The 25,200-nt window shown below is 47.6% G+C and overlaps 1 protein-coding gene and 1 long non-coding RNA gene across 24 annotated transcripts in view; both read left to right on the plus strand.

Moving 5' to 3' along the window:
• Positions 1-25,200, plus strand: part of Apbb2 (amyloid beta precursor protein binding family B member 2) — a 383,293-nt gene that overhangs the window by 287,219 nt on the left and 70,874 nt on the right. The gene's annotated exons all lie outside the window — the stretch shown is intronic.
• Positions 4-18,219, plus strand: LOC134481846 (uncharacterized). Its single transcript, XR_010057707.1, has 2 exons — positions 4-2,053; positions 2,260-18,219. It is a non-coding gene; the product is annotated as an uncharacterized LOC134481846 (long non-coding RNA).

The raw sequence follows: 25,200 nt of genomic DNA on the forward strand, positions 1-25,200 counted from the left end.
TGTAAGAAAGACACTTTCCTCAACTAGCTTGTATTCTCACATCAGAGTAATGGCTCTGCCTAATGGCGCTCCCCCTTTTAAAGAAACCGTCAGCCCTGAGCCACTCACTACTAAGTAACCATCAGCCCTGAGTGGTTACTAAGAAACATCCCTTTCATTGTCTGTCTCTCTTAGTCTCTCTGACACTTTAAGAGAACCCCTATTCCAGTTTTAGGTCTGCAGTATTTGTGTAATCATCAAGATGACCTGCATCATTTTGTACAGTGTAACAAGTTAGCTTTGAAGTTTGATCCCTTCCCGGGACTAGCAAAGTGCAGTGCAGAACTCTCATGTGCTGGGCAGTGGCAGGGGCGGCAGCTCTCAGTGAGCTCAGCAGAAATGTAGCAGTACAGTGTGCTGCCGGGCTGTGGGCCTCTGTGGGCTAAGTGGATGAGAGGCATGTGTTATCGGTACATTACCCTCATTGAAGATTTTTAGAGGGGATGGGCATGTCCTTAAGAGGGCCAATCAGAAACTTGAAAGGACATCTGTAAACTCAAATCTGCTTCAAAATATTCCTGTTCCACCCTCCTCGTGCTGTAGAAGCTCACTATGAGAAGAAAGTGGTGGGGGGGGGGGGTCTTTGTTACCTTTATAGCCATCACAGTGCATGGGCTTCCTGTTCCTTACAGAGCCTGTGTAACTACTCTTGTGCTTCGAGATACAATCAGTGCATTGTTGATGAGGGGCCAGCCTTTTGAGGGACGTGGTCCCAGAGGCTTTTGGTTTTTTTGTTTTTTTTTTGTTTGTTTGTTTGGTTGGTTGGTTGGTTTTTTTTTTGTTGTTGTTGTTCTTTTTTTCGGAGCTGGGGACCGAACCCAGGGCCTTGCGCTTCCTAGGCAAGCGCTCTACCACTGAGCTAAATCCCCAACCCCGAGGCTTTTGTTCTGATGACCCACTCCCCATACTGAGTTGTTTGGTCTGTCTAGCACAGTCTCCAGGGTGCAGATGAGGACACCGAGGACCAGGAAGTTAAATACCTCTCAAGTCTTAGAGCACAGAGAGTGGCTACAAGAGAGCTCTCAGGCAGAGGTCTTCTAGGAGCTGCCACCAAGTTCTGCGATTATCATCCTCAGCCACTTTCCGAGTGTGTGTAGATACAGAGGAGTTTGGGTCTTGCCAACAACATAGCGTTCTGCTTTGGAAGCACGGGGCAAAATACGTAGACATTATCCATGACAAGTAAACTCACAGAGGAGTGGGATGGTGTGACCCTTGCTTGAAATAGGGCCGAACTCCAAGCTCTTCAAGTGGAGTGAATGGTTCTTGCAGACCAAGCCTCAGCAGGCTAATCTCGGTGTGGCTTAGAAGCAGGCTGAGGCTGTAACAAGAGAACCTGGTGCTGATGAAGAGCAGTTGGCCCAGGTTAGGTCACCGACATGGAGGGTTGGGAGGGCACAGGGGATGCTGTATTCTCTGCCATTCTCAGCCAACCCTCCATGGAAGTGGGCCTAGGGAAGCCACCCAGAATTGCAGCATCTATCAAAGCCAAAGTATCCTTTTAGCTAATTTTGAAGAAGTCAGCGAGTTTAGAACGAACGCTAATGAAGCCAGTTTGGAAGAGCCCTGTCTCCCTTCCACTTCTGCCTTGCCATTTGCCTGGAGACCCAGAGCCGCTAAATGAGAAGTGACCTAGAGTTTCTAGATGTTCATTTTCAGGTTGCTTGAGATCAGGGAACTCGTCTTCCAAATAAGCGCATGCACGCACGCATGCACACACATACACACACACACACACAAGCTTCCTTTAAACCTTAATTCTAGGCTGCTGAGATCCTGCCATGTATAAAGTGCTTGCCATGTAAATGTGAAGCCTTGGACTGGCATTCGACCCTAGCAGCCACATGAAGGTCAGGTATGTGGCATTCTAAACCTCCAGCTGGGAAAACAAAGGCAGGAGGAACCTTGGAGCCCAATGCCTAGCCAGCCTCTCTGCATTGGCAAGCCCAGGGTCCCAGTTAGAGACCTTATCTCAAAAAATAAACATAATGGCTTCTGAAGAACATCACTCAAGGTTGGCCTCTTGGGCTGGAGAGATGGCTCAGCGGTTAAGAGCACTGACTGCTCTTCCAAAGGTCCTGAGTTCAATTCCCAGCAACCACATGGTGGCTCACAACCATCTGTAATGAGATCTGATTCCCTCTTCTGGTGTGTCTGAAGACAGCTACACTGTACTCATATAAATAAAAATTAAAAAAAAAAAAAAAAAAAAAAAAAAAGGTTGGCCTCTGGCCTGCACATGTATTCTTACACACACACACACACACACACACACACACACACACACACACACACTCGAAAAATACTTAATTGCATGTTATATATCTATAAGAAGTGATTGTTTATAAGGAGTGATTGTTTATCTGAAAGATCTGTATGGAAATGTCTGCCTGGGGCTGGAGAGGTGGCTCAGTGGTTGAGAGCACTTGCTGCTTTTCCAGAGGACCTGAGTTCGGTTTCCAGGAGCTAACCTCTAACTGCCTGTAACTCTAGCTGTCAGGGACCTGACGCTCACTTTGGCCTCCTTGGGTACAAATACTCTCATATGCACAAATTTAAATTTAAAAAGTCTTCCGTGTCACCCGTATAAAGTTTACATTCTAGGAAGATAAGAATAATTGATCAGGTGAGGTGGCACATGCCTTTAGTCTCCAGCACTGGGGAAGCAGAGGTGGTTGTGTATCTCTGCATTCAAGACCAGCCTGGGCTACAAAGTAAATTCTCAGATAGCCAGAGCTACACAAAGAAACCCTGTCTTGGCCAAAAAAAATGCTAGACATCTTTGAAACCCCACTTATCTTCAATGAATCTTGAAGATCAGTTGCCTGGTGAACCCCGTACACAGAAATGGCAGCATGCACAGAATCACACATGGCTACACATGCACAGAATCAATCACACATGGCCACACATGCACAGAATCACACATGGCCACACATGCACAGAATCACACATGGCCACACATGCACAGAATCACACATGGCCACACATGCACAGAATCACACATGGCCACACACGCACAGAATCACACATGTACAGTCCCCCAAAAGGGCAAAGTACATTCCTAACTCATAAATGGTTTTGAGCCTTCCTATTGTTTCAGACATTAAATACATGTATGATTGGCGGCGACCTGCATGTGGGCTCCAATGTAATTCTTACACCTATTATTTTGAAATAATTACGGATTCACTGAAAAGTTCTCCAGCTTCAGCCCCCACATGCCCTTCACTCTGCTTCCGGTATTAATAACATCTTCATAATCATAGCACCGTAAGCAGTCTGTCTCTCACTAATGCCCTTTCTCAGCCTGACATCAAGGATTCTATGTGCAGGTAAGGGGCACTTTGGAAGTTATTTCACATATATTTCTCAGGTTTGTCCATGTTAATTTCATCATTGCCGTCATTGTCACTATTTAATTGGCAGCATCGTCCTGCAGCCTCCATTGAGACCATTGGGGTTGTTCAAAACACTACAGAGCAGAAACACAGCTTCCTCAAAATGGTGACCATGTCCCCTTTTCAATTACTGTGTTGGCACAGATTGCTAAAACTGATATTGCCAGGTCAGAGGCCATCAGTCTTATGGCTCTGTCACTTACTGTAAAATTGCTTTCAGAAAGCCTACGGTAACTTACAGTCCCATCAGTAATATTATAGACCCCGCTTCTCTCATCCCAGGCCACCCCGGGCTTTGCCGGGTTTTTATTTATTTGTCTTAGCTTTATTGCATATGAACTATTACTTTTTAGTATTAAATTTCTCATCTCCCTTCACCTTCTGCCTCTCCCTCCCTCCCTACTTCACTCCCTCCCTCCCTCCCTCCTTCATTCCCTCCCTCCCTCCCTCCCGTGTTGGAGATTCAACCCACAGTCACAAGCCTGCCAAGTATACACTCCGCCGCTGAGTGCCATCAGCAAGTAGGGCATTTCTTACAGCATAATTAAAGCTCTTAAGTAATCATTTCTTTCTGATGTTCAGGGTTTTTTCTACTGTCCCCTCTCTATCCTAGGAAATAATCCACAAAGCCACTTAAATGTTTAGTCCCTAGAGGTCTCTGTAATGCAGAACTGTCTGCCACGGTGCTCTTAAAGTTATTTCTCTCCAATTATTTCTTTTTCTCTTTGCTGACTCCTATCAGAGAAGAAAATATCCCTCCACAACCAGGCCTTTCACAGGTAATTACAAAAGGACTGGTTGTGTTTTGGTGGCCAGGTAGGAAGCGCTAACAGGCCCCATTGTCTATAGTCTTCCCTGTGCCCCCGGCCCACTTTCTTGCTGTGAAATCTGAGTTTAGTCCTCCCGTGACGCATGGTGCATTGCTGACCAAATGCATTATTAACACCAAAATAAGATCAGATTGTAGAAAAGTTAATGCTTTGAAAAATAATACACCAATTCTTTCCATCCTTTGTTGCAACTGTTCAGGTTTCTGTAAAGGAGATTTTGTGCCACCTGCTGGAAAATATTGGGAATTGCACCTTTAAAGAAAATGGCTACCTTTTAGAATTGTTGAATTTAAAATTCAAGTGATTTTAAAGATTTTTTTTTTTTAAGTGAACTCTAGGGTTCTACAACTAGTGGAGAAGACAGCATTGAATGTGGGTCTCCTGAGCCTCCAGCCACCTGCTGCTACTATCTTTGTATCTTTGTATCTTTCTCACTTTGTATCTGTGACTTTGTTAGGAGTGGCTTTGGGGGCATTGGTTTTTGAATTCATAGTGTAAGAAACAAGATTATGTTGTCGGAAGCATCTGATCCTTTGGGTCTCGAATTCCTCGTCTGTAAGATGAGCACACTTCATATTAGAAGCCCCTCCTGATTCTGAGGGGTTAGAAGATTGCATATGAAATGATGCCCTAATCGATGCTTGACGGAACATTCAGAGATCAATTGGTTATGTCTGAGTCTAGACGAGGAATGCTGTGGTACTGGCTTCCCTTTCACAGGCCCTATGCTCTGTTCATGAACTTGTCCTGCAAATGCACAAGTTCCTCGCACTGTACATAAGAAAGTGATGCTTAGAACAGGTTTTATAATGCATTTCATCTCGTAGCTGGTGGAAATAAGAAGGTTTAAACCCTGAACATAAGACTCTCGAACCTAAGCAGGTGTCAGGCCCACATGTTCCAAGCTACTGTTTCCCCGGCCTAAGGTTGCTTTGGCTGTCTGACCAGATGGGGTTGAGGTAGAGCAGAGTTGCCAGGGGTGGACGTGAGTTTGGGAAGTGCCTATAGATGGAATCTTCACCCACTTCTGGACTCCTGCGGCCCATTGCTTTATGGTGTGCTGACATTAGCAAGGTCGGTATGATTGTCCTGGGGTAGGACAAAGGATCCCACTGCTGAGTCCAAGAGCCACACAGATGTAGATACGGCAGGCCTACAGAGAACACTTCGTAGGCGACGCTGTTGAGTTTAAAACTTATATCAAAATAAGACATGATTTTGATGTATCTTCTGCGGGGACATCAGCATGGTCTGTCACTGCAGTACCTTCCAAGGCTTACGTCTGTTCACAGTTAGTGCTTGGTCACTCAGCCATTTTATTACCAAGGCACTGGATCCTATGAGAGTGATACCAGTTGGGGCCAGAGGAACTCTCAAACAAATGGGAGATGAGCACGGGGTTCTAGTATTTCTCTTGAGATTTATTTATCTGAGCCTTCCCTTGCTTCCTATTAGCATAAATTTCCATGAAGTAATTCTATTAGCTAGCAGTTCACTAGATTAACCCTGAGAGAGAAACAGGAAATCACAGGGAGTGTCTTCTCTCATTCAGATCTATTCCTGGTCTGTAACAAATTCATTATCATGCCTTAGCATTTCTGTGGGATTTTATAGCTGCATGTAGTAGTTTGTACCATTGAAAATTTTTTAGTTTTTTTTTTTTTTTCAGAAATGCTGAACCATGAGACACTCTCGGGTTTGATTTGCATGGTTGGCTCATTAACTAAGTGAAAAAAAGTTGTAGACTGCTCAGTGCCAGTGTAGCAAACATACTTAGTATTCAGTGATATGGACAAGACACAGACTCTGGCTGGACCTGCCCTGTGCAGGGTCTGCTTCTTACTAGTTATGTGACTTTAGGATCTCGTCCTCTGTATTACATAGTAAACTGCTCCAGAACTTGGTAGTTAGAAACAGTTTCATTTCCCTCGTGACTCCGAGTTTGGGAATCTGTGCAGACTTCAGCAACACAGCAGTGCAGTCCCTCCATGATCCACTAGTGGGCAGCAGGACCTGGAGGATCTGCTTCTAGTGCAGCCATCACTGGACTCATCCTCTGCCTTGCTGGGGCTTTTAGCAGAAGAGATCACTGGGCAGGAAAAGAGGAGCCAAGTGAGAGAAGGAAATGGCACCATCATCTTCTGTTAGTCAAAACAGAACTCTGACTTAAGAGGTAGAGAAATGGACTCTCGATAGGAGAATGGCAGGGTCACAATACAGAGAGTGTATCCTGGGACTCTTTATCGCAGCAAATTCTGAGAGAGAGAGAAAATCATCCCCAGGCATCAGCCATGCAAAGAGAATGCCCTTTGTCAAGGGGAGTGCATATCTGCATGACTCAGTCAAGAGGCCGGGCCCTAGCACCACTGACAAGTGTGCCAAGTCCTGTTTGAAAGAGATATAGCCAGGGAGGCACGGCTGCTGGGTGGGAATTCATGGAGGGAGGAGTCAGATCTTGTCTCATCCCCAGGAAGGAAGGGCCCAGTGCTCTGCTTGGGTGTAGTTGGCCACAGAATACCAAGGCACAGAGCCAGACTGCCCAGCCTAACCCTGCGTGGTCTGGTCCACCTTCCCAACCACAGCTCCCCAGCCCACAGCAGTGCTGACACACAGCATGTTGGCTAGAGCTCATTTCCCTCTGAGCCTAGGGGACAGAGTTTTGCGTTTCTAAAGCTGTTTCCTCGCCTTTATTTGCCAACATGGCTGGGCATAATACTGAAGTCCTGGCAGAAGCCTGGCTTCTTCCCCCACTGTTAATATCTGGTCACTACCTTTGTCCAAGTGACTCATCCAGGAACCGACTGCCATGGGTGAGTCTCTGAATTCTAAAGGATGCCGCTTTATCAGTGAGATGTCATTATCAACCGTTAGTGATAGGGCCTGTTGGCAGATGCCTGAGGAGGCTAACTAAAGACAGACAGGCTCGCCCCCTTCCTGAAGGGGCTCTGTAGGAATCAGGGTGAGTCATAGCCATTAACAGTGTACTGGTGGCTGTACCCAGAGTGGACCAGCAGGTGCTCAAACCCTGCCCTGTAGGATTCTGGGAGGGAACTTTGGATTATGGACACTCTGAGAAAAACACAGCCTTCAGCAGATGCACCTGTAGCTCCCTCATCCAGCAGGGCTCTTCAGCGAGGGTCTCCAGAATGCAGATGTCTTTCCATGGCTTCCCACAGCAGATGCAACATACTCTGGCCTTGTTCCCTGGGGCTGGTTGCCAGGTAACGGTGTTTTAGTCGTAATGAAGGCAGTTCTTGTTTATTTGCGGCTAATAAAATGATGGTTCTTTTATAGGACAATGATAATGAGTCCGCTGCCAGGCTGTTTCTACCTAAGCCATTTCTCCCTCTCTAGGGTGCCACACTCCTATTTAAAAGGTCCTCTGAGCCCGAGGCCCTTCAGCTCGGCTGTGAAGAACAGGGCCTCAGCTCTCCCTCTGCCGCCGGCTCAGACACTTGTGTGGAAATCATGTCACAGCGGGCTTCTCTACTTCCCATCTCTATACCTGGCACCAGGAGCGAGGGCTTTCAGCCGTCGTGTGCAGCAGCTGGTCACTGGGCATCTGCTCATTCAACGACAAGTGTGCACACATGGGTGCTGACCCAGGCTCAGGAGGAAAGCCTGGTAATAAGTAAGAAGCCATACTGGTGTCATTTCACAGGGACAGGCTAAGGTTTCCATCCGAAATGTCCCCGCAGGCTCACGCTTTCTCCATGTGGGAACTGAGCTGAAAATATAACCACCGTCAGTGCCGGCAGCACTGGCAGGCTGAGGGGGTCTTCGGGAGGTGAAGCCTCTCTGGTGGAAGTGGGTCCCTTGCAAGGACCTTCGATGGTTGCAGCCCAGCCCTTGACTCCCACCCTGCTCTTTTTGCTTCCTGTTTGCCCTGTGAGGAGCCTCTGCCACATGCTCCCACTGCATGAACTCTCTCCCGCAAGGACTGAACTCTCAGACACCACAGGCCAAAACAAACCTTTTAAGTTGTGTGTGTTAGGTATGGTGGCCACAGCAGGCCAAAAAGTCGCTGCTATAGACAGCTACCATGCAGCTGGAATTCATGAAGAGTCAGTTCACGAAACTCAAACACACCGGTTATTTCAGTTGACTTTGAGTGATTCTCAACCTGTGGGTGTCCAAAGCCCACCAGGAAAAAAAAAACAAACGGATATTTACATTACGATTCATAACAGCAAAATTATAGTTATGGGGTAGCTATGAAAGTCACTTTGTGGTTGGGGGTCATCACAACATGAGGAACTATGTTTAAGGGTGGCAGCATTAGGAAGGTTGAGAACCACTGCCTTAGATGAAAGACTTTATTAAAAACATGCCCGGTCGTCATTGAGCCAACATATTCCTAACCAGATCTCTAGCTAAAGCCTGATCCACCTGCCCTCTGCTGTTGGCACCACCATGAGTCTACCTGCTTTGATCTCCCACAAGCAGTGCAGTCTGTCAGTCATCTGGTCGCTGAGCCACAGCCCAGCAGCTGTCCTTTCTCTTGGCGCAAGTGCAGACTTGCCCTAAAGTGCTCACTTGGTCCACTCCTGGCTCTCTAGGGGACTGTAGTGTTGGGAGTTCCATACCTTACACCCAAGTTCACCTGTGGACATAAGTCAGTCTTGGAAATTCAGAGGAAGTCAGGTGGTAGAGTGCACACCTATAGTCCCTATAAACTCCAGAGCAGAGGAGGAAGGATCACCACATATGTAGTCTATATAGAAAATTCTAGGCAAACTAGGACTATATGGTGATATTCTGTTGCCAAAGTGGGTGATGGGTAGGACAGAGTTGTTTATGTGTGTGTGGCTGGCATACTCAAGTAGACAATGGGGGAGGGGTACAGCTAGAATTTCTGTCTGTAGTATGCTACACTATCTAAGAACAGAATGTGGAGTAGGAGTTGGAATCCTAAGTTCTAGCCCCAGACTGATCAGCTGATGGCATTCTGTATGACTTTGAGCAAGGCATCTAACTTCTAGACAATTCCAGCTTTCTCATTTATAGGATGAAGTGATACTGATCTTAGCCCGGAGACCTCACAGCGTCAGTATCAAGACTGAGAGGATATGTCTAGAGACAACATAAAATGCTATTATCTCCTGAGTTCTCCCTGGAAAACAGCCAGATGTGACAGTTCCCAACAGCCTTGTCTTTTGTGCCGGTTAGCTGTTTGGGCTATCATGTGGATAAAGTCCCTAGAGGTATTGTGAGGCTTAGTCTTGTTCTGTAGCCAGCCAGTCTCTGCCATCTCTAAGGTGTCATATACACAGTCTCTGAGCCCAGAGCTAATGGTTTAAACAGTTGAACTTTTACCATGTGTCTTAGAGTATGGCGAATAGCATGAATGGAAGAGGGAGACGTGTGGTTTACCCTAGCTTTCGTGAAAACACAGGAAGGACTTGCTTATACACCAGTTGGACATGGAGTTCTAATCGTCCATACAGACAGGTGCCCGTGATGATGTGTCGAGTCTCCTGCCTGTTAATGGTCCTGTCTGTTTGCTGGTGTGATGCGAGCAGTTGACTGGTTGCATTTAGAGCACCTGTATATGAGGGATTGTTCGCTTTACATAGAATAGATCACCCTCCCTGTCCCTTACGTTGAAGCACGCTTGTTAAAAAGACATCAATCCAGAGTCTCTGAGTAGTGTAGCAGGAGTGGGGAAGAGACACCCAAATTAAAACACAGACACTTGTTTTCTGGGCCCTCCAGTGCAAAACTGAGCTGAACCTTCGAAGGCCTGGCGGGGAAGATCTGGTCTTCACACAGTGGCTTTAGACTGGGGGGTTGAGGGTAGGATTGTTGTTGATTTGTTATTTGGGGTGCTGGGGATTGAACCCAGGCCTTTGCTGGGTAAATGCTCTACCACTGAGCTCTATAATAGCTATAAAACCAAAAATCAAAGTTCTATGTAAATACTAATGTGATGAGTGATGCTGAGATTCCCCGGCTGTGCGCTCCTTGCTCTGCAGTCTTCCCCAGCACCGACAATGATCCGAGTGACAAGAACTGCCAAAGACGAGGGACTGTGGTCAACTCTGGCCCAATGCTGCCAACAGCAGTCAAACATGCTTCTGCTGACAAAACAGGCTGTGATAAATAGTGAAACACTTATAAAACATTTCCCCCAATTTTTTGTTTGTTTTTGTAACTTAATAAAATGTTAGCCTTAAAGGTAAACAGACATGGAAACTGAGGCACTGAGCTAGCATGTGAGCATGTTTTGGTGTATTATGTATGAATACCGCTCTACTCCTCTGAACTTTATAATGAAAAGCTTACATGTATACACATGTTCACGTATAACCTGTGTGTGTGTTCATGTGCCATAGCCAACATTTTGGGTGTATCTGGGTTTTTTTTCTGAGCATAGCTAGTGCTTTGGAATGGTCCACAGCCCATGAGGTACCAGATGAAGTGACTGCTTTGGCCACTTACTTAGACCTGTGCCAAGGTAACTCGGCTAGCACCAGGCACATTGCCCTGTTCATGTGTGCAGAGATCCTGAAGCCATTGACACACACCTGTGGCCTCTTTTATCGCTTACGGATATCCTGTCTTCCTCTCCCTTGGGGTGGATAGTCTCCACAAAGTGATTTGGAAGCTGAGGTGGGTCGGCTGGGCACGGTGGTATACTCCTATCAGTTTGGAGACAGAGGCAGGGGGATTGCAAGTCTCAGGCTAGCCTAGGTTGTACAAGACCTTGCAGAGATGGGGGAGGAAGAGGGAAGGAAGGAAAAGGAGATAAGGGAAGAAGGAGAGGTGATGACCACAGCTCTAAGCGCTGAGAGATCAAAACCGAGATTCAGATACTGGCCCAACTGCCACCATTGGTACAGGGAAGTCTACCTGGGAGAGCTAAGCCGCCATCCTGGTTTTATGCCACACCCATAGAGTCTTTGCTCTTATCTGGGCTGTGGTGGTTGTGGTTGTTGTTATGATGATGGTCGTGGTGGTTGTTGTTGTGTTTGTTGTGGTAGTGGTGGTGGTTGTTATGGCTGTTGTTGTCCCTGAGTTCAGCATTTCTGCTGCTCAGATTCGCCTGTAGTCCTACCCCGCTTACTTGAAACCCTGTGGTGGTGGCCAGCCTGGCTGTCATTTTCTCCACACTCCTTCACCTACCATAGGCAACCATCTCACAATCCCCTGAGGAGGCTTAACGCGCCCACCTCCACTCTCCTTACAATTCAAAGGATGTGTGTCGTTTCAGCTTTTCTGATGAATTTTCTCTGGACTTCTGGTTGGAAGAAAAGTGAGCAGCTCCTAAGTCCTGGTTAAGATATGTCAGTTAACAAAGTACTGTGGGGACCCTGACCTCCGCTGACATGAGGGGTGGCTGTAAATGATGACGAGAATTAGTGAGAATGGGAAGATGCCACCGGTCACCTATCTGAGACCTTGGGCAAGTTCTTTGCCCTTGATGGGCCCCTCGATCAAGCAAAGAGTATACAGGGCTTTGAGTTTGTCTCTGAGCACAAGGTTGTGAGGATAACTGAGGTTAACTCAGTGTAGACTCTGAGGATGGGAGCCACTGAGTGAGTGCTGAGTAGTAGTTCAGAGAAGTGGAGAGAAGGGTCAGAGAAGGCCACCAGCGGGTAGATCCACCGCAGTCCCACTCAGCAGGCAGATTTCCCACCCCCAACATGGTAGTAACAAGTTACAACCAGTACTACATAGTAGGAGCTACTCTAATACACAAGCTCTTCAAATGTCAGCAGCACAGCATGACCTGGGGACATATGGGCTATGAAACTAATAAAGAGTTCACCTTTTTTTTTTTTGAAAAGTACATTTCTTACTTACATTAATTATGTGTATTCCTGTGGTTGGTGTGGGTGCCAGCCAGAGGACTGCAGGAGTTGCTTCTCTCCTGTAACATAGATCAAGCGTCTTTGCTTGCCGAGTATCTCAGTTGCTGTGAGGAGACACCATGACCAAGGCAAGTCTTACAAAGGAAAGCATTTAACTGGGGCTGCTTACAGTTCGGAGGCATAGTCCATGATCATCTTGGCAGGAACATGGCGGAGTGCAGGAAGACATGGTGCTGGAGAAGTTGCTGAGAGTTCTACGTCCAGATCAGAAGGCAGATGGAAGAGAGAGTGACACTGTAGCTGGCTTGAGTTTCTGAAACCCCAAAGCCTGCCCCCAGTGACATGCTTCCTCCAACAAGGCCACAACTCCAATAATGCCACTTCCTTTGAGTCTATGGGAGTCACTTTCATTCAAACCAGCACATTGAGCCATCTCAACGGCCCACCCTCCTTTTTTTCCAACCCTCCCCCTCCACACAGAGCTTCTCTTGGCTCTCTATGAGTCTTTGCCAGTTTGCCCATTCACTGCTTCCTTCTCTCCCCATTGCCATCCTGGCTTTGTGATCCAATGTGTAGTCGCTCCTCTTAGAATCTGGGGGATCCATGGGTCCTGTTGCTGTTCAGCCAGCACCAGGTGGGAGCACCCTGTCCAGTAAACAAAATGGGAGGCGACTGAGTGTCTGAAGAGCCCCACTCTTACCTCTCAGACCAGCCTGTTCACAGTAGTGTCTACTTTGTGCTTTCTTTCTTGTGGACTGCACATGGAGACTCTTCCCTCCACCTGTCTGTCTGCAGGTCAAGCCTGAGATAGATACAGCTACAACTTTGACATCTCCTTTATGTCTCACAGTTGTTTATTTATTTATTGAGATAGGGTCTCACTGTGTATCCCAACTGACCTCAGCTTCACTAGGCTGGCCTTGAACTCGCAGAGATCCATCTGTTTCTGTCTTCTGAGTGCTGGGATTAACACTATGCCCAGTAAACTTTTCACTTGTAAATTCATATACTCTTACTCAGAATTCAATATGTCTAATTTATAAAGCAAATTCTTAAAATGCTGTGGTTCTGAGCTGACCTCCGTCATCTTTCTAGGGCATGGGATGGGGCTGAGGCTGCGAGCATCTTGGTTGGAGGATGGTGCTGATAAGGGCGCCTTTTATGACAGCCTTCCACCCCTCACTGCCCTGCCACGCCTGTCACTCACAAAGCAGATACCCACACTTCTTGCCCTGGCAATGCTCTCGGGACTCAGGTTTACTCAGCTGTGAAATGAGACGGTCAGGTTCTGGGATCCCCAGAGCCCGTGTTCAAGGCTCCATGCTGTGGTTAAGTGGTTTTCCTGAGTGAATGTTGCTCGCTCAGAGTCAGCTTTGAGGACTAAATGGCTCACAAATGCACCTTGGAGCTGGGAACAGCCGTGCTTTTAATTGAGGTCTTTGTAGGTCTTCATACGCTGTGAACTCATTGAGTTCATTTCAGACCTTCTTAAAGAAGTTACAGATGCTTAATTGTTTTTTGATGAGTAGCACAGCAAAGCCTTCCTTGAAGAGCAATAATGAAAATTGAAATGAGTCCTGGGACAGGCACTGATGATGGCTAAAAGTTACTGAGGGCCAGGAGTTGCTGTAAGTCCGGCTTCCTGTGCATGAACCCACTTAATCTTCGCAGCACTCAGCTGTGTGCTAAGGGGCAGGGTGCGCCGCACTCCAAACCCCTTCATGTCCCTTACCCACCAGTTGAGGGAGGGGGTCAACCACGGAACTCACAGGTTCAGGCTAAGCCAGTTAAATGAAAGGACTAGCTAGTGGGGAAAGCAAAGTGCCCAGAGGGCCTGTTGGCTTCAGAAATCAAGGGCCCCATGAAAGGGGAGCATTGGACAGCATCAGTGGAGAAAGGGGAGAGATCGGGAGACAGAAAACCACCATGCCTGGTGGATGAGGGGTCTGCGCAGAGTGATTGAGAGCCCAGAGCAGATGGGGGTAGGGCAAGAGGCTTGAGAGGCGTTGTACAGCTAGAAACGTCCAGACAGATCCTTCAGCCCAGATCCCTCTTCCCTTCACAAGAGTCCTGAATAGACTTCACTAAGTCAGATGACACGCTGAAGCTCACCGTTCACAGCAGCACCTAGGCTTCCCAGCCCCTCGCCTCGTCAGAGGATGCCTTTCCCTTACACGTGCACTCACAGATATCAGAAAGCGTGAGACTAGTTGAGTGCTCTGCGCTTTTCCCCCCACTATGTTCCCACATGCTTCCCCCATGAACTGACTGTTCTCATCCTCCAAGACGGAGATGTTCTCCAAAGTGATGGTCAGCACCGAATTAGTGAGTGCAGAAGCCTTGCAAGTGGAGCAGGCCTGTGGTCATGTTTGGTCATGTTTGCGTTGAGATCACTAGACAGCCTTGTTCTATGAGTTTCACCTTATTAGCATTATTATGCATTACTGATTCAGGAATGTTGAACAAGCCACCATTGGCATTGACCCCTTGTCTGAACTACATGCCTAGCACATGTTTTTCTTCCTTAAGTCTTCTTGGGCTTAGGAACATTTGACTTGGGGAGTGGTGGTAGTAGTGTCTGTGTGTCTTGTACGCATATATGTGTATATATCGAGATGGGCATGCATATATATATATACATGTGTGTACGTATATGTGTACAGGTGTGTGTATACACATGTGTGTACGTGTGTGTGTATGTGTGTGTGTGTGTACACGTGCATGCATGCAGTCAGGGTTTAACGTCAGGTATCTTCCTCAGTGTCTCTCCCCTTTGTTCTTTGAGCACAGTCTCTTGTTAAATGAAGTGCATCAGTAAGGCTAAGCTGGATAAACAGTGCACAACCCAGGATCTGCTTCCCAAACACTAGGATTATAGCCATTCACCCCCCCACCTAAGCGCTTAGCTGGGTCCTTGTCCATCTAAATAGAGGCTGTTGATGGAGCTACTGCCCCAAACCCTTTGAGGACTGTTTTACATAGGAAGAGGTCAAAGCACTGGGTGGACCAGGGAGAGGACACGTGTTTAAAGTGTCAGAGCTGGGCCCAGAAGGCCAAACATCACTTTCCTGCACTTTGGCTGGGAAGCCACAGACTGCTGGCTCACTTACAGTGTCAACTCAGGGCTTGCAAGTACGTTAGGAACTCAAAAATGGGGTCCATGTCCTGTGAAGTGTTCTTGGTGAAATTGTGAAGGCCTTTGCACTTGAGCTGCTCAAAGGAGGGACTTTATTCAAGCCCCCCCCCCACCTGGGGGGCACCATTTGTGGTGGAATCACCTGCCCGAGCAGATTCAGGGTAGAAGATCGAAGGAGCTGTGCATTGCTTCAGACACTTCCTGGAGAGTGAGTAAGACATGGGCTAAAATATCAACGACAGCCTTGCTTGGAGTCTTTTTTTTGTTTTGTTTTTCTGTGTTGCAAATGTACTTGCCGTTTGAAGATGAACTATGCAGTGTCCCTCTCATCCCAGGTTTCCTAGGTCTGGCCATGCCATCCGTACCCAGGCTGGGGGATGAGGATGGACGCAGCCCATCTTTCTTGGTTCCAGGACCTCTCTGTTCCTTTTCTCTGTCTCATCATCTCCCTTAGAACTCACATGGCCACCATGCTTTCCCTGGCAAAACAAACCATTCCTCTTAACATGCTGGGCTCTGACACACGTTGTGGTTTACTCTGTGCTTACTCAGGGAATGGCCTCCTCAGCTCTGCAGCTGAGACACAATCTGTAGTGTAAATCAGCCATTCGGAACCAAGAACTTGCCCCTCAGTCTTTTCCAAGACTCCTTTGGGAACAAAACTGCTCATGCTTATGGAGAGTAGGAATAGTTTCCCCGGCACACAGGGATCTGATGCACATCTGCAGGAACAAAAGCAGGAATCTGGGAAGTGAGCTTCTTGGCCTCCTCTTACACAGGCTCCTACTGCAGCTGTGAGGAAGGAGGAGGAGCTCTGACATTCATCGCCAACACCTTGGCTTGGGCTGGCATTCAAGCATCACCAGCAGCAGATGCAGTCAGCCACCCTTTTGTAAGACTTTCCGCTGTCAGTTTTACAATGTGACTTTCAATGATGCTTCATGGTACCTTGGAGCTGTCCTTCTGTGCCCTGGGATGCAGTGGGGTAGGGGTGGGAAGAGTTCTGACTGGTACTCTGTTTAAGGAGACTTGATAGGTAAACCTGTCTAGTCTAAGTCAGATCGACAGTTGTTGGGTTTAAGAAGTCTCCTTGGGGTCGAGGGTATAGCAGAGTGGTAGGGGGATGTTAGCATGCACGAGGCCATCGTCCCTACTGTTAAAAAGAAAAGTCTCTTGCACATTCGTACCCCACTCTGTCTCAGAGCCATAATGACATACATTCTCCTTCTGAGAAGCTTTCCCATTGTGAACAAAGTTAAACAAAGCACTGCTGAGTTCCAGACTTGGCCGAGATGGCTTGGGTGGGCAGGAATTGTTTAGATTGTCCTCTCCCAAAACTTGTTCAGTGTCTACCAGTAAGTGGAGCCTTGCAGCGTGAGCTTCCCAGTCAGTATTGACCTTGAGAGGTAGAGGAAGTGTCATTAGAACAGTGAGTGTCCATTTCCCATTGAGGAAATTGGACCTATGCCGTGCTTGGGGGCTCAGTCCCAGGGCAGGACTCTTGAGTACCCAATGCATAGACCAGGAATCCACTAGATGCTCACTTAAAGGACTCCAGTTACAGGCAGAACTCAGGATGCCTCTCTGCCGTTGTGTCCCAAGGTCCTTCCCTATGAGTTCCAATTTCCAGACCTGTTTTTACAGCCCACCAGCTATTGCAGATGTCTCGTCAAAAGCAGTCGCTTAACCTGTGGGTGGAGACCTCTTTGGCAGATTTCTAACAAAGTAACAACAAAAATAATTTTGTGGTTGGGGGTCATCACAGCATGAGGTCGCAGCATTAGGAAGGTTGAGAACCACTATTCTGAAGAGTCAGATGAGGATGCTGTTGGGAACTAAGTAGTGACTGCCCACAGAGAGAGCCACCCTTCTGATAGGCATATGGGCACTTAGAGTTGAACATCACACTTAACCCCGACTACAACTATGTTATGGGTGAATGAGTCCTTTTGGATGACCTCTATGCCAGCTGGTGTGGCTCATTTGAAGCTAATGCTATAAAAGCTAGCATACCGAGCCTGCGCCCAGATCGTCTGCAGTTACTTTATGTGCTTGGCACAGGTCTTCAGAGTCTTAGTGTTCCTTAGAACTGAAGGACTGCTGTTGTCTCTCTCTGTCAGTGCTGGGAACAGAGGCACAGGACAGAGCTGGTCCTGTGTCACCTGGGAATTAAGCAGGGAGCTCTAGGGTTTCTATCTGAGTGTCGTGGCTTCAGCGTTGGCCCAGTGGACATTGCTGTTCTTCCTTCCTGTGTATGGATAGTGCCGGGCCTCTGCTCAGAGCGCACCAATTTAATCCTCAGCAGCACTTGCAGGGGCAATGGCTGCCCTGTGGTGATGCAAGCAGGAAATGAAGGGTGATGAACACAGAGAGGGAACATGCAGAGAGTAGATGTCCCGACCCCCAGCCAGGTCTACTCATTCTCGCCATGATCCTTCTGTGAGTCTTAGATGAAGCCTGAGGGTCCTCCATACTCAGCAGTACCTATTGACTGCACTGCATGCCCCTGGTGCTTCCCTGGGCTCTGGGCATCCAGAGATCTGTAGGGGTGGACATTCCTCTCTCCAGAGCAGCAAATACCAAGCCCAGAATGGGAGAATTAGTGCTGCTCTTGGGCTACTTCTATTCATTGTGGTGTCCCTCATTCAGTTTCACGGTGCCGGTTTCCTGTCCGGTCATATCCAGATCATGACGCTGCACACCCCACGAGAGTTGAAGTGCTGCTGCTTGCTCACTGTGTAAGCTTAGACAGATCGGCTATGTGTGCTGTGCCTCCGCCTCTCATTCAGAAAACAAGAAATACAGCAACTGAGTTGACGGTGTAAGAGCATAGTTTGCTGCGTGTTATAAACTTGGTCTGTGATCTGTGAGTGGCACAGACTAAGCCTCAAATAAGCTATCTCTGCCAATAAGATGATGAACATTGTAATATACCTGCAAGTTTATGCACACACACACACACACACACACACACACACACACACACACACACACACACACACACAGTTCATTCCATGAACTTTTTTGAAACAGTACGCTCCATATCTAAGTTAAGCATACCTCTTCAAATTTTCTGTTGATTAAAAATAGAGTCCAATTCCAGGCTGGTTCCTGGACAGGCAAGTCTAATACAATACCACGTCATAGCCCAGAGGCCTGCCTCTGGCACCGGGGGAGAATCTCCCAGGTCCTGGCTGTTGAGATGCTGGCACAGGCACCTCGGCATGCACCTGTTATTCACCTTGCTGTGAGACAGCGATCAGAAACCAGAGATTACGCCAAAGTGGCACCTGGATGTCTCTGTGTAAATTAACAGGTTGGCATTCTGGCTTGTTCTCTTAGATTTCTAGGACTTGTTCCTGATGTTCAGCCCACTCAACAGCTTAGCAACAGTTACGGAGAGCTAGGCCTTCCAATGGTATAGGCAGAGCAGACCCAGACTAGGAACTGCCTTCCCAATAATACCATCATTAATACTAGTGTGGGTGAGCAGGCAGGCTAGAGGATGGAGACCGGACATATTTCCATTGTGTGTTACCCCTTACCAAGCAGCATGGCATAAACACATCAACAGCACAGTATAAATGCTCCATGAGCATGACGTTAATAGATGGGCCTTGCAAATATGAGTGTAGCACAAACTTTCACAATAGGGTTGTCTTGCTCTGAGAAACAGGAAGAGGAAATCTTAAATAAACGGCACTAGTGGGCCCAGTGTCCCAGAGGGCCCCTGAGTCGTGTTTTCCGCCTGAATGCTCTGAACGTTGCAGACAGTCTGCAGAGGCAAGCCGAGACATTTGCTGCGGCTGGGGCTAAATGTGTTCTGGGGCCTCCCTGGCCAAGGTCACTGCCATGGTGACTGAATAATTCACCAGGTCAATGGCTTTTTCCTTCGAGAGGGAAAGTGGGTCAAACTCCACTCAAGGGAGTCCCCAGACACCTGTCTCCACAGAACCCACGACATCCCAGAGTTGGAAAGCATTTTGCTGTTTCCAAATAGTAACAAAGCATGATTTCATTTATGAGCATGTCCTAGAAACAGTGTTCTGCCCTCATTCCTGCCTAGAGCAATTGCTTTTGGCTAATGACATCCCAACCACGGAAGCCACATCCCGCCAGGGTATTTGAACTTGAACTGCCAGTGCCTTTTCAGGCAGTGTTGTGAAGGTTGTGTTGTGTTAAGGCCTTTTGTTTACTGGACCATCAAAGGATCTGGCTCAGAATAGAAGCCAGAGCTGCTGCAGTCTCGCAGTAATGGTATGAAAAGCAAAGCCAAGTGCTGGTTGGTTGTGTTGTGTTGTTAAGACAAGGAGACAAGGAGTCACTGTGTAGCTCAGGCTGATCTTGGACTCGTAATCCCCCTGAGTCAAGTGCTGGGATTACAGGTCATTACCATGACCAGCCAGAGGATGATTCTATCCCCACCCCCACACCCATCTTCTTAACTCTTGAGAAAGGATCACAGGACAGAGATCAAATAGAAGGAATATACTTTAGATGGGCATTGTTCTGGCCCTCTTTGAGCTTGATATTTTTTTTTTCTTTTCTTTTTTTAGGAGCTGGGGACCGAACCCAGGGCCTTGTGCTTGCTAGGCAAGCGCTCTACCACTGAGCTAAATGCTAAATGCCCAACCTGTGAGCTTGATATTTTAAAAGATCTTCATATTCATACATATACACTCCTTTCCACCTGACTTCAGCCTTATGGGTTGAAGTCTCCAGAGGGCTGATCTGTGTGACTAGGGCAGGAATCAGGATAACCATACTCTTGGGATCTAGCAATACAAGCTTGGATCTATGTCCCCTGCCCTGTAGACCACTCGTCATCCCTGAAGCTCTGCCAACTCCCTGGGCCTCCTCTTTCTCTCCTGTTAAAGTCTTCTCCACTCGGAAGCTTTGCACATGTCCCCTTTCTGCCAAGCGTAGGAGAAGGATGGTTTAACCCCCCTGTCAGCTCAGCCCTGCCCCTGTGTGGAGCTATGGCTGAGGTGTCAATCACCGTCTCAGGGCTTGTATTGAACACTGCATTCAGCTCTGGGCTTTTGGACCCCCCTCACCTGCACCTCTAGCCAGGGCCCCACAGGTTGTGTGACTCAATCTTAGTGCATACTTCCTGCGTCATTTCTCCTGTGTACTCCTAATTCCTAGCCTCTTTTTCAGCAGAGCCACTTAACTATTTCCTTAGACACTGGCTAGTGACTTTTTGTTTTGTTTTCCCTACAGTATGTTTTGTTGTTGTTATTGTGTTGTTGGTATGATTTGGTTGTGTGTGTGTGTGTGTGTGTGTGTGTATGTGTGTGTGTTTTGTTTTGGTTTTGGTGGTGGTGGCTGTGGGGGTGTTTTTTGGTTTTGTTTATTTGTTTGTTTTGGATTTTTTTTTTAGCACCATCTCACTATGTGGTTCTGGCTGTCCTAGAACTCACTATGTAAACCAGGCTGGCGTCAAATTCACAGAAATCCATCTGCCTCAGCCCACAAAGTGCTGGGATCAGAGGTGTGCACCACCACGCCAGGCACCTTCAGTGTTTTGAGACAAGGTATCATATAGCCTGGATTAGCCTTGAATCCAGATCTTCCTGCCTCTGCCTCTCAAGTGCTGTGGTCACAGGCATGCAAACTCCCTACTGCATCCCTCAGTGCATGTGCTTGAGTTGGTATCTTGATCAGTGGGAACTCTTACCAAACTTGCTTGGAACCCTTTCTAAATATCTGCTATACCCAGAGCCTTTGAAAAAGTAATGCTGGGATCGTGCCTTCCTTCCAAGATAGACACACAATCTGGCTGTCAGAAGACTTGGAACTTCTTCAAATTCACCCGTGGAGCTTGCCCGGAGCCAGGTGATGTGGCCTTCTGTGGAGGAGGGCATGCCACGTCCTCTCCTATATCGCCCTCCTTCCCGCCTGCAATGTGGCCTTAAGGATGGCTCATCTCTAGGTGGGACACAAAGCAAGAATCAGCACAGCTGGATAGTGGGGAGTGTCCCCTAACGCTGACACATTCGACCTGGAACAAACACTGGCCTCCTTCCATAGCAATTCTCCTTGGGCCCCAAGCCGCTGTGCTCATCGCTCCAATCCCCATACAGCTGTTGTGTTGATGCTTTTGTCCTCAGCGATGAAGTTGCACACCCCTTGGTATGGCAGCCCAAATGAATGTGCTGTGCGACTTGTAGAATTTTTGTATGTGTATGAGTGTTGGGCTTGTATGTATTTCTGTGCACTGTGTGTGTGTGTGTGTGTGTGTGTGTGTGTGTGTGTATGCGCGCCCTCGAGCGCGCGTTGCCCACAGAGGTCAGAAAGGAGTGTTAGACTCCTTGGAACTAGAGCTACGTGTAGTTGTGAACCACTAGGTGGTTGCTAGGAATCAAACCCAGGTCCTCTGCAATCGCAGCGAATGTTTTAACCGTTGAGCCATCTCTTCAGCCCTCCCTTGCAGCATTTTGAAGCAGTGCTCAGTGGAGTGATGGTTTGAGTGTTCATTGAGGCATCCCTCTTTTTTGGCATTGCAGTAAGCATTAAAAAAAAAAATGCTTATGAATGAGTGAATCCATTGTCTTCCAAGCTCAGCACAGCACCACACTGTTTAGGACACTGTCTGTGACTCACTCTGAGTCAAAAACCTTCTATGAGCTCCCAACCAACACAGCTTGTGCCCGTTGTGTGCCCTCATCTCAAGGAGCCACAGGATAGATTCGCACTGTGTGTCTCCTCTTAAGAAGCCTCAAGAGGGTAGGGACTGAACCTCACTCACCCTCGTAGGTCTCCAGGAGCTAATTGGTGCTCAGTGGATGTCATTACGCAGTAATTAAGCTAAAATGGCCATTGCTAAAAATGAGTGTCTCGGGATTTCATTGGTAACATTTAACCTTTTAACTTTTTAACTTGTCTGCCTGAGTCTCCTTAGTTTGTAAGATCTATTTTGGTACCAGAGTCATTTAACCCCAGCAGTTAGAGGACTCACTGTGTTGTAGGCAGGGTGACACTTTGTGGACATTAGCCACCGTCTTCTTTCTGCCCATGTGGGCTGCCTCACTTTCACTTGCTCCTCATGGTCCAGGGGAGATCTGTGGCATTCCGTCACATCCTCTAATCAGAGGAAGAAAGAAGCCAGGGACCTAACTTAGCTGGGTGTGGGAGAAATGACCAGTCCTGGAGAGATGGAATCTTTTGGAGCCTGGAGATGAGGGGAAGTGAGCATCGGATGGGTCCCCACAATATGCCAGACGGTATGCCACTGCTTTGTTTCTTTGCGATCTCCTGGCAGCTCTTTCGGCTTACGTGTTCTCATTTCTCCCGCAAACTCAGAGTTGCAAAGGCAGACCACCTGCCGATCACACCAGAGAAACTGAAACCCCGGACTGTGGCATGATAAAGCCAGGCTTAGAACTGCTCTTTACCACCACACAGACCTTCAGAAGAGGTTCTTTCTCCCCAGGTACACGCTTCTCCCAAGATGGGACTCAGAATTAACAAACATGGGGCTCAGAGACAGCTCGGTCAGTAAAGTGGTTATATACAGAACTCAGTCCGAACTGCAGCACCCAGGTGAAAAACTGATATGGTGGCAGTGCCGGGCCTGGTGGCAGTGCATGTGTCCGTTCCCAGCACTGAAGAAGAGACAGTGGGTCCCAGGAGCCCACTGGCAGCCTAGTGTCATCAGCGATCCCCGGTTCCAGTAGAGAGAGGCTGCTTCACAAAACAGAGTGGATGGTTCCTGAGGAATAGCCCAAGGTTGACTTCCGACCTTCACACACGCGTGACATGCTCATACACTGAAAAAGAAAGGCTAAGGTCAGGAACAACAAGTGGCAGTCCTGGGGTTTGAACCAGGCATCTACACTCAGAGCCCATAGAGCAGTGTAACTCTGGATAGAGAACAGGGCCGTCCCTCCACAGCTGACATTCTCGGCACCTCAGCTCCAGACCAGCAATGTCTGGGGAGCTGCTAGAATTGCAGGCTCCTGAGCCCTGCCCAGAGCTGCTCCTTCAGAGACTCTGGGGCAAGGGCTCTCCTTTCTGTGCCCTAATACACACGCACGCGCGCGCGCGCACACACACACACACACACACACACTCAATATATGTGTCCACATGCTAATATCCATTCAGCTAGGGAAATGCTTAAAACCCACTAGTAGAAAAGAATATTTACTGACAGTAATGATCGTAATTAAACGTTTACTGATTCTCGCTGTGTGCAGACTGTCAGCTTATTCAGTCACTGTAGCACTGTAAAGTGGGAAATGTTATCACTCCCATTGCACATATGAAGAAGGTGACGCCTGAAGTGGCCTACCACAGCGGCTTCCTGCATCCTGCAGAGCCGTGGCTGGGATCCACATCCATCTGCTCATACCATCCACACCCTCTGCCTTTGCTCGAGAGGAATGAGCAGCCATTCCAATGTTTATATTGATATTTTTTATATTCAATTCATCTTTTCAAAGTTTTAAAAGGCAAGAGATTTGAATAAATATTTATTTGTATTTGTTTGTTTTTGTTTTCTTGAGACAGTTTTTCTGTGTAACCCTGGCCACCCTGGAACTCACTCCGTAGACCAGACTGGCCTCAAAGATCTGTGTCTGCCTCCTGGGTACTGGTATTAAAGGCATGACCCACCACTGGCTTGAACAAGTATTTTCAAGTCTCCCCTACCCCAAATTAAGTTGTTTCCTAGATTTGGTAGGTCAGGGAACATAACGACTGCGTTAGAGCTTTCTGGCCACGTGGGGGCAGCACTGTGCAGTGCTGACGTTCTTTTTGGAAAGGGCCAGGCTGAAGCCACCAATGGCAGAGCACAGTAGTTCCTCCATACCATTTTGCTTTGACTATGCAGAATGTAGTCAAACTAAAGAACTTCGTAACTGTGCAAGGCAGTGATTTTAATAAATTCATGATGATGATGATGGTGGTGGTGGTGATGATGGTGATGATGATGATGGTGGTGGTGATGGTGGTGGTGGTGGTGGTGGTGGTGGTGGTGGTGGTGGTGGTGGTGATATAGTTTGGGCTTTTGTTTGTTTATTGATGCGATAAAACATGTTCTGGGTGTGCTGTAGTAGTTTAGGTGATTCTTTTTTTCTTTTAGGCCAAGAAAAATGCCTTTTGAATTTTTTTGCTGAGTTAGTTTAGGTTGAAACCCATGTGTTCTTGCACTCAAGGAACAAAAGGTAGACAGTATTCTTTTACCTTCCTGATTGTTAATGACCCTTATACCCTCAAAAGTGGTGAGTGTGACAATCAGTACATATTTATCTTGGTCAAAACCCTAGTGAATTTAGCCTCTGATGTGGAGGCTAAGGCCTGGACAGGGACCCTGTGATATAGTCAGGAAGGAATGGGCTTTGGATTAGACAGGAGCTGGGGACCAGTTCATTGGCCAGCCATCCTGATTTGGTGAGCTCTAGATTCAATGAGAGATTCTGTTTCAGAAAAAAAGGTGGAAAAAGAGGGAGGAAGACACCCAACATTTACCTCCAGCCTGTACACGCATGTGCCTGCACATACATAAGAGTAGTACCCAAAGCCAAAGAATCCCAGGCCTCGAGATATCCGTATGTGTTGTGAGCATGGGCACACGCGCGCACACACACACACACACACACACACACACACACACGTACGTACGTACGTACGTAAGAATGCATAAGTAAGTAAAGTGGGCTCAGTATATCATCCAAACCTAAAGTCATTTCTTTGAGAGGCAGGAGGGAAGTGACACGCTCTAAAGGACAAGGCCAGAGGGTGGGTTGTGACAGTGATTTTATGAACAAGGGCTTGTGTTGGAAACCAATGGGAGATGTGTTTAAGCTTTCCCTGCCCCCTGGAGAAATAGTGGCTTTTCAGCTGCCTCTGAGCTCAGAAGCAGGTAGTAGGTTTTAATAAATCAGGATGCTTGGTGAGTGTGCCTGGGTGTTTCTGACGAGCCAACCAGAGAAATAGAGTTTGGTTTGGGGGCTGAGAAAGCAGAGCCAGGAGAG

The sequence above is a fragment of the Rattus norvegicus genome, chromosome 14 (assembly GCF_036323735.1).
Source record: "Rattus norvegicus strain BN/NHsdMcwi chromosome 14, GRCr8, whole genome shotgun sequence".
NCBI lineage: Eukaryota > Metazoa > Chordata > Mammalia > Rodentia > Muridae > Rattus > Rattus norvegicus.